The following is a 10098-nucleotide window of genomic DNA, read 5'->3' as shown; positions in this document are numbered from 1 at the left end:
AAATGAAGGGGAAGAAAGTAACAGGCGATTTGTCAGTGCACTGGTCGAGAAGTGGATGGAGATTTGTGAGGACCTGGACTGCAGCTGGTCATGACCCGGAGAGACCAAGGGCAAAAGAAGAATTGCACTTGGAAGAACCAAAAATTAGGAAGGTGATGAGTTCAAATTCTGGTTGCTCAACATACGAACAATGACAGACAGGAAAAGACCCTCAGGTCCATCCAGCCTGCCCCACACATTTCTGATACCTCGTGTACAGCAATGCACTCTACCCCACCCAAAAAAAACATGTTGAAATATTTGAAATAAGGATGACTTGGAAAGACATTTTGGCATCAAGACAATAATGTGAGAACTGCAGAAATCTTTGCATAATGCTAAAAGTGTCAGCTGTGGCTCAGTTGGTAGCACCTTCGCTTCTGAATCAGAAGGTTGTGTGTTAAAGCCCCACTCCAGAGACTTGAGCACAATAATCTAGGTTGACACTCCAGTGCAGTACCTCAGTAAAACAGATTATCTGGTCATTATCACATTGCTGTTTGTGGGAGCTTGCTGTGCTTAAATTGGCTGCCGCGTTTTCTACATTACAACAGTAACTATTTAAAAAGTACTTAATTGGCTGCAAAGTGCTTTGGGATGTCGTGAAAGGCGCTATATAAATGCAAGTTTTTAAAATTACATAACCTTGCTGCACCATCTAGCGCCACTTGGAGTACTATTGTACGTTATAAGAACATAAAAATTAGGAACAGGAGTAGGCCATCTAGCCCCTCGAGCCTGCTCCGCCATTCAACAAGATCATGGCTGATCTGGCCGTGGACTCAGCTCCACTTACCTGCCCGCTCCCCGTAACCCTTAATTCCCTTATTGGTTAAAAATCTATCTATCTGTGACTTGAATACATTCAATGAGCTAGCCTCAACTGCTTCCTTGGGCAGAGAATTCCACAGATTCACAACCCTCTGCGAGAAGAAATTCCTTCTCAACTCGGTTTTAAATTGGCTCCCCTGTATTTTGAGGCTGTGCCCCCTAGTTCTAGCCTCCCCGACCAGTGGAAACAACCTCTCTGCCTCGATCTTGTCTATCCCTTTCATTATTTTAAATGTTTCTATAAGATCACCCCTCATCCTTCTGAACTCCAACGAGTAAAGATCCAGTCTACTCAATCTATCATCATAAGGTAACCCCCTCATCTCCGGAATCAGCCTCGTAAATCGTCTCTGTACCCCCTCCAAAGCTAGTATATCCTTCCTTAAGTAAGGTGACCAAAACTGCACACAGTACTCCAGGTGCGGCCTCACCAATACCCTATACAGTTGCAGCAGGACCTTCCTGCTTGTACTCCATCCCTCTCGCAATGAAGGCCAACATTCCATTCGTCTTCCTGACTACCTGCTGCACCTGCAAACTAACTTTTTGGGATTCATGCACAAGGACCCCCAGGTCCCTCTGCACCGCAGCATGTTGTAATTTCTCCCCATTCAAATAATATTCCCTTTTACTGTTTTTTTCCCCAAGGTGGATGACCTCACATTTTCCGACATTGTATTCCATCTGCCAAGCCTTAGCCCATTCACTTAACCTATCCAAATCTCTGTGCAGCCTCTCTGTGTCCTCTACACAACCCGCTTTCCCACTAAAAAAAATGTCTCTCTTCATTGTAACAGTAGGACTTCTACTGGCTATCAAAACTGGTAAAACTAGTCTGTGCAAATGCTATTTGAATCTTGTTGCTTTGTTTATCTTCCACCTGCATCCTCTACCTGTCTTTAGTCATGGGATAAAGAAATTCATTTTGGGCATTTCCATTTCTTCTTGTGACTGTTTGCAACCTCAGCGTCTTATTTGATCCTGAGTTGAGCTTCTGGCTCCAAATCCTCGTCATTACAAAGACAGCAAACTTCCACCTCCGTAGTAATGCCCGCCTTCGCTCTTATTTGCATTCCTGGCTGACCTCCCACATTCTACCCTACATAAACTAGAGGTGATCCAAAACCCGGCTGCCCATGTCCTAACCCATACCAAGTCCCGCTCACTCATCACCCCTGTGCTCGCTGACCTACATTGGCTTCAGGTTAAGCCACGCCTCGATTTCAAAATTCTCATCCTTATTTTCAAATCCCTCCAGGGTCTCGCCCCTCCTTATCTCTGTAACCTCCTCCAGCCCTACCTCCCTCCCCCCCCCCCGGCTCGGAGATAACTGTGCTCCTCTAATTCTGCCCTCTTGAGCATCCCTGATTTTAATCGCTCAACCATTGGTGGTCGTGCCTTCTGTTGCTTGGGCCCCAAGCTCTGGAACTCCCTGGCTGAACCTCTCCGCCTCTCTACCTCTTATTCTTCCTAATGACGCTCCTTAAAACATATCTTTTTGACCAAGCTTTTGGTCAACTGCGCTAATTTCTATTTATGCTACTCGGTGTCAAATTTTTTTATCTCATAATACTCCTGTGAAGCGCCTTGGGACATTTCACTGCATTAAAGGTGCTATATAAATACAAGTTGTTATTATTTCAGCCCACCTGCTGCTTAAACCCTCATTCATGTCTTTTCCACCTCCAGACTCGACTATTCGAATGCTCTCCTAGTTGGCCTCCCACTTTCTCTAAGCATCAGCTCATCCGAAACTCTGTCTTTATCCTGTTTGGCACCAAAGATCGTTCACCCTTCACCGCCCTCCCCTCCCCCGCCATCCTCTCCGGCCTACATTGGATTCTGGTACATCCTAATGTCTCAAATTTAACATTCTCATCCTTATGTTTTAAATTGCTTCATGCCATCTGCAAGATGCATTGCAGCAACTTGCCAAGGCTTCTTCGGCAGCACCTCTCAAACCTCTACCACCTAGAAGGACAAGAGCAGTAGGTGCATGGGAACACCATCACCTCCCCAATCCCCTCCAAGTCACGCACCATCCTGACTTGGAAATATATCATCGTTCCTTCATCGCCGCTGGGTCAAAATCCTGGAACTCCCTCCCTAACCGCACCTTTATCACATGGGACTGCAGCAATAAATGCTGATCTTGCCAGTGACGCCCTCATCTCGGGAACAAATTTTTAAAAATGACCTCATCCCTCTCTATCTCAGTAAGCTCCTACAGGCCTCGAAGGCCCCGTTGTGATTTTCTGTTCTTCTGATTCATAAGATTTCAGATGGTTTATTTATGATGCTATTTGTTGAACTGAGCACTTTTTGAAATTAACATAAGGGGGCCAAAATTCAGCTACCCAATAAGGCCTGTTACCACCGTAAAACGTTTATCCGGCAGTCCCCACTTCTGCCCCATTGCTGCCGAACCCTCCGAAGTGCATCATCAAAGCACGCACCGCCGATCTCCCTACCCGCAAGCAAAGTTCACATAAAAAAATCTGTGGCCGCTACCCGATGCCCCCGACAGTTTTTTCTGTCGTGCACTGTGTTTGCTGTGTCTACAAAATGGCAGTGCAGCTGCCATTAAAGGGGAGGCTGCAGCCGCCATTTTTTTCTGTCAGTTGATTGCTAGGTCTGTCTGACAATTGTGCTCGTGGGTTCGGCCAGGCCGCTAACAGGCAGCCTGGCACCCCCCTCTTGGGTACCGGGCTGCAGGCATGGCCGAAACCCACCCTAGTGGCCCAGTGGACCGAACTAAAATAATCGCAGCGCTCGCAAAGGCTTTCCCCTTTAAGTGATCGGCTGATGACTGACAGCGGCGGAGACTCCGTTCCACCCCCACTTCCGCCTCCACTCCGCTCGGAAAAAAAAAGACAAAGCTGAATTTCGGGCAAGAGGCCACCGCATCCACCGCAGCGGTGAAAACACAGGAGAAACAGTAGGTGCCACCCGTTTCCGGCGGAGGTAAATTTCTACTCCAAGAACTAGGAGCAGGAATAGGCCATATGGCCCTTCGAGCCTGCTCTGCCATTCAACAAAATCACGGCTGATCTTCGACCTCAACTCCACTTTCCCGCCTGATCCCCATATCCCCTGATTCCCCTAGAGTCCAAAAATCTATCCATCTCAGTCTTGAAATGATCAAGTTGCACTGAAGACAAATGTAAATAGAATGACAGCAGCCTTCTAAAAGCACCCTTCCTTGCATAGTTAACTTATTTCATTCCCGCCCCTCCTAGATTTGTTTTCCTGGCTTTCTCTGGTAATATCTCAAACCAGATTGAGGAAGATGGTTAATTCTATTACTTGAGTCATCCTATGGAGAACAGATTCTCCTCTTCCATGTTGCACAATTCCTCAGCTATTTTTGGATGAGACACTGAGACACTGTCTGCCCTCTCAGGTGAACGTAAAGATCCCGTGGCACTATTTCGAAGAAGAGCAGGGAAGCACTCCCCCGGTGTCCTGGCCGATATTTATCCCTCCACCGACATCATCAAAACAGATTATCTGGTCATTATCACATTGCTGTTTGTGGGAGCTTGCTGTGCGCAAATTGGCTGCCGCGGTTCCCACATTATAACAGTGACTGCACTTCAAAAGTACTTCACTGAAAAAAAGAAAGATTTGCATTTATATAGCACCTTTCACGACCACCAGACGTTACAAAATGCTTTATAGCCAATTAAGTACTTTTTGGAGTGTAGTCACTGTTGTAATGTGAAAAACGCAGTTGCCAATTTGCGCACAGCAAGCTCCCACAAACAGTAATGTGATAATGACCAGATAATCTGTTCTTTTGTTATGTTGATTGAGAGATAAATATTGGCCAGGACACCGGGGATAACTCCCCTGCTCTTCTTCGAAATAGTGCTATGGGATCTTTTATGTCCGCTTGAGAGAGCAGGCGGGGTCTCGGTTTAACGTCTCATCCGAAAGGTGGCACGTCTGACAGTGCAGCACTCCCTCAGCACTGCACTGGAGTGTCAGCCTAGATTTATGTGCTCAAGTCATGAGGCTCAATTTTGGCTGAGCCCGTTTTTTGGCATACTTATCGGAGTTGTAGCGCTTATGTTCGTTCCAAGATGAGTCTCAAAAAAATATTGGAACTTTGACCGCTGTCTGGCCTCTTCACTGCAGTTGTGCAGCGTGGCCAGTCGTTCCGCGCTGGAAAATGTGCCGGGATGTCTGTACATGCGCAGTGGTGATTAGTGATGTCCACGCATGCGCAGTAGCGCTGCGAGTTGGCAATCGGCCATTAAAGAGCTGCTTGTGTCTTCGTTACCGAATTTCTGAGGTAGAGTATTTTGCTTTCTTGTCATTTTATTCATCAATTCACTCAGGGCTTATGTGTTAATAGCTTAAAGCTAGCTAGGATACAGAGAAAGGCAATAAGAGATGGTTCTCAAATGTAAGCAATGCGGAGAGAGACAGAGCTGAACTTTGTTTCATTGGAGAAAAGATTAAAAAGGGGGAGGGGCGAACATGAATCCTGTCTTTAACATTCTGAGAAGCACTAATTATGTGCTATTTATTTGGATTGAACTCTGGACACAGTGAGACAAGAGATTAGAATTTTTTTTGCCAGCTCCCTCCCTCCCTCTCCCCACCACCCACCCCTCCTCCCCCCAGCACTAAGAGATCGCATCGGCAGGCCACTCGGCCAGGGCTAGGGGCGGGCAGGAGAACTGATAGAACTCACCGGCAGGCAGGAGTACTATCAATTCTGCCTGCTCCTAGCCCTGGCCGAGTGGCCTCCTGATGCATTGTCCCGCTCCTAGCCCAGGCCGAGTGGCCTCCCACACCGGCCCGCTGCCTTCCCTGGCTGAGTGCAGAAAGGTAAATTGCAGTTTGAAGATGAAGGTAGGTGATATGTCCTTACTATACAGTATAAATGCACACGAGGCCCATACTTGAGAGAAGGTCACTCTGTGACCAGTTACCTTTATTACCAAGACCTCAAGTGATGAAGGTGGGTGGAGCTTCCCCTTTTATACCTGGAAGTCCAGGTTAGGAGTGTCTCCCTCAAGTTCACCCCCTAGTGATCAATGTTCTCAAGTTGTACAACTTAGGTCAGCTTATACATGGGTTACAATGATAGTTGAATACATGACATCATCTCTCCCCCAAAGTCTTATTGGGATCACAGGTTAAGTCTCTCTGGTGGTTTATGCTCCCTTATAGAGCGCCTGAGTTGGGGCTCCGGTTGTTGGGCGCTGGCCTGAGTGTCTGCTGTTTGCGGTGCCTCAGGCCTGTCCGGACTGCCCACAGTGACTGGGCTCTCCTCCACTTGGTTTGGTTCCGGTGTTCGGTCACCTGTGGTGGAGTAAACTCTATGTCGTGTTCTTCCTCTGCTTCTTCTATGGGGTTGCTGAACCTCCTTTTTGTTTGATCCACGTGTTTGCGGCAGATTTGTCCATTGGTAAGTTTAACTACCAAAACCCTATTTCCCTCTTTGGCAATCACAGTGCCTGCAAGCATTTGGGCCCTGCAGCGTAATTAAGGACAAAAACAGGGTAATTGACATCAATACATCACGCCCTCGCATTCCTGTCATGGTAGTCACATTTTGACTTACGCCTGCTCTCAACAATTTCTTTCATGGCAGGGTGTATAAGGGATAACCTGGTTTTGAGCGCCCTTTTCATTAGCAGCTCTGCGGGTGAAACCCCTGTGAGCGAGTGTGGTCGGGATCTATTGGCCAACAGGAGGCGTGATAAGCGGCTTTGTAGGGAACCCCATTGGATTCTGAGCATCCCCTGTTTGATTATCTGCAATGCTCGTTCCACCTGGCCATTTGAGGCCGGCTTGAACGGTGCCGTTCTGACATGGTTGATTCCATTGCCTGCCATGAAGTCCTGGAATTCAGTGCTTGTGAAGCATGGGCCATTGTCGCTGCCCAAGACGTCCGGTACACCATGGGTGGTGAACATTGCCCGTAGACTTTCTACCGTGGCAGAGGATGTGCTTGAATTTAAAATGGCACACTCAATCCATTTGGAGTAGGCGTCTACTACAACCAAAAACATTTTTCCCATGAAAGGACCTGCGTAGTCCACATGGATGCGTGACCATGGCTTGGCGGGCCAGGACCAGGTGCTAAGGGGGGCTTCCCTGGGTGCGTTGCCCAGCTGAGCACACGTGTTGCATCTGCGAACACAAAGTTCCAGGTCTGCATCTATCCCTGGCCACCAAACATGTGACCTGGCAATTGCCTTTATCATGACAATGACCGGGTGCTCATTGTGAAGTTCTCTGATAAACACCTCTCTGCCCATCTGGGGCATGACTACTCGGTTTCTCCACAGAAGGCAATCGACCTGAATCGAGAGTTCACCCTTGCGCCTATAAGACGGTTTAAATTCCTCAGGACATGCCCCGTACGTGGCTGCCCAGTCCCCATTCAGGACACATTTCTTAACTAAAGACAGTAGCGTGTTTTTATTTGTCCAGACTTTAATCTGACAGGCTGTCACAGATGAGCCTTCGCTTTCGAAAGCTTCAACAGCCATGACCATCTCAGCATCATGCTCAGTTGCCCCCTCAGTGGTGGCTAGTGGGAGCCTGCTGAGTGCATCGGTGCAGTTTTCAGTGCCGAATTGTGTAGTCATAGGCGGCTAACGTAAGTGCCCATCTCTGTATGCGGGCGGATGCATTCGCATTTATGGCCTTGTTGTCGGCCAAAAGGGACGTTAGGGGTTTGTGATCTGTCTCCAGCTCAAATTTCCTGCCAAACAGGTACTGGTGACTTTTATTTTACTGCATATACACATGCTAGCGCTTCCTTTTCTACCATCCCGTAGCCCCTTTCTGCCTGGGACAGACTTCTGGAGACATAAGCTACCGGCTGTAACTGACCATTGGCATTCACATGCTGCAACACACACCCGACCCCATAGGATGACGCATCGCACGTTAAAACAAGTTTCTTACAGGGGTCATATAACATTAACAGTTTGTTGGAGCATAACAAATTGTGTGCTCTATCAAAAGCCCTTTCCTGGCTGTCCCCCAGACCCAATCATGACATTTGCATAGAGCCACTACACGTGCTCCTAACAGCGTGCTCAATTTGGGAAGAAAGTTACCAAAATAGTTCAGGAGCCCCAGCAACGAACGCAGCACCGTCGTGTTACGGGGTCTGGATCGCTTCCGTTTTGGACGCAGTAGGTCTGCTCCTGTCTGCTGCTACCCTCCTCCCCAGGAATTCTACCTCTGGAGCTAAGAAGACGCACTTTGTTTTTTCAGTCGCAGCCCTACCCGGTCCAGTCTGCATAGTATCTCCTCCAGGTTGTGGAGATGTTCTTCAGTATCGCGACCCGTGATGAGGATGTCGTCTTCAAAAACCACCGTCCTTGGAATCGACTTGAGGAGGCTTTCCATATTTTGCCGAAAGATCGCGGCAGCCAAACGAATCTTGAACGGACATCTGTTATACTCAAACAACCCCTTGTGTGTCGTGATGGTGGTCAGCTTCTTTGACTCACTCGCCAGCTCCTGGTCATGTAAGCTGAGGTCAGGTCTAATTTTGAAAAAAGTTTTCGACCGGATAGCATTGCAAAGAGGTCCTCCGCTCTCGGTAGCGGTTACTGGTCTTGGAGTGACACCCGATTGATGGTGGCCTTGTAATCGCCACATATCCTGACCGACCCATTCGCCTTAGCACCGGCACGATCGGGCTCGCCCAGTCACTGAATTCGACTGTTGAGATGATGCCTTCCCTCAGCAGGCAGTCCAATTCGCATTCTATCTTTTCCCTCATCACGTACGGCACCATTCTGACCTTGTGGTGTACTGGCCTAGCGTCCAGGTTTATGTGAATCACTACCTTGGCCCCCATGAAAGTGCCGATGACGGGTTGAAATAATGAGTCAAATTTGTCCAGGACCTGTGAGCATGATACTCGCTCCACAGAAGAAATTGCATTGACGTTGCCCCATTTCCAGTTCATGACAGCAAGCCAACTCCTCCCCAGTAGTGCGGGACTGTCCCTCGGGACAATCCAGAGTGGCAACCTGTTCTCCGAATCTTTGTGGGTCACGACTACCGCCTAGCACCGGAATGATCTCCTTTATATATGTCCGTAGCTGTGCATCAATGGGCAATAATTTTGACCTCCTGGCCTTGGACACCCACAACATTTTGAACTGTTTGATACTCATCAGGGACTGGCTGGCCCCCGTGTCTAGCTCCATTAATACTGGGATGCATTGAGGAGCACTTTCATCATTATCGGTGGCTTCCTGGTATATGAACTCGCTGAACTTCAGCTTCCAGTGATTTTCCCCAGTATTCATTTGGTCTCGTCAGGCTTACATCGGGCCCGTCCTCCTCGTACATCAACCTGGCTGCAGGCTTCCTGCACATGCGCTCCAAGTGACCGCTGACGTTGCAGTTTCTGCAGGTATATTGCTGATACCTGCAAGCTCTGGCTGGGTGTTTGCCTCCACACTTCCAGGATGAGTTGGAGGCCCCTTTGTTGGAAACAAAAGGTCCATTACCAGTTGATCATCTCTGACTGTCTCTGTAACTGCCCTTAAGCGCACCATTAACAGATGTTGATGGCCCCATTACTGGCCGCATTGTCCATTGCGATGGCATGAATCGCCATTCAGCTAGCCATTGTCTCTGTTGAATTCCCCCTTTGGGTTCGACTACATGCTGGGGCATGTCCGATTGCCCTTGTCTGCCTGAAGAACTTTGTGCCATGTTAACAATATTGACTCCCTGGTCGTTTGCAGCATTTGAGCCAAGATTTTTGTCATGCATCATTCTGGTCTCTTCCTCCCCTGAGATAAATGTCTGGGCTATCAGAGCTGCCGCTTCCAAGGTCAAGTCTTTGGTCTCAATCAGTTTCCTGAAAACCCCAGCGTGCCCGATGCCCTCAATAAAAAAGTCTCGCAGCATCTCCGCTCTGCATGCCTCTGGGAACTTACATGGGCTCGCCAGTCGGCAGAGATCTGCCACGAAGTCTGGAACGCTTTGCCCTTCTTGCCGCCGGTGCATGTAAAACCGGTGTCTCGCCATGTGCATGCTGCTCGCCGGTTTAAGGTGTTCCCCGATCAACTTACTGAGCTCTTCGAACTTCTTGTCTGCCGGCTTCTCTGGCACTAGAAGGTCCTTCATCAGGGAGTACGTTCTGGATCCACAAACTGCCAGGAGATGAGCTCTGCATTTGTCGGCCGAATCCTGTCCCAACCATTCCTTAGTGACAATACTTTGCTGTAG

Source organism: Pristiophorus japonicus, chromosome 12 (assembly GCF_044704955.1).
Source record: "Pristiophorus japonicus isolate sPriJap1 chromosome 12, sPriJap1.hap1, whole genome shotgun sequence".
Taxonomy (NCBI): domain Eukaryota; kingdom Metazoa; phylum Chordata; class Chondrichthyes; family Pristiophoridae; genus Pristiophorus; species Pristiophorus japonicus.
Note: the sequence above shows the minus strand (reverse complement) of the source record.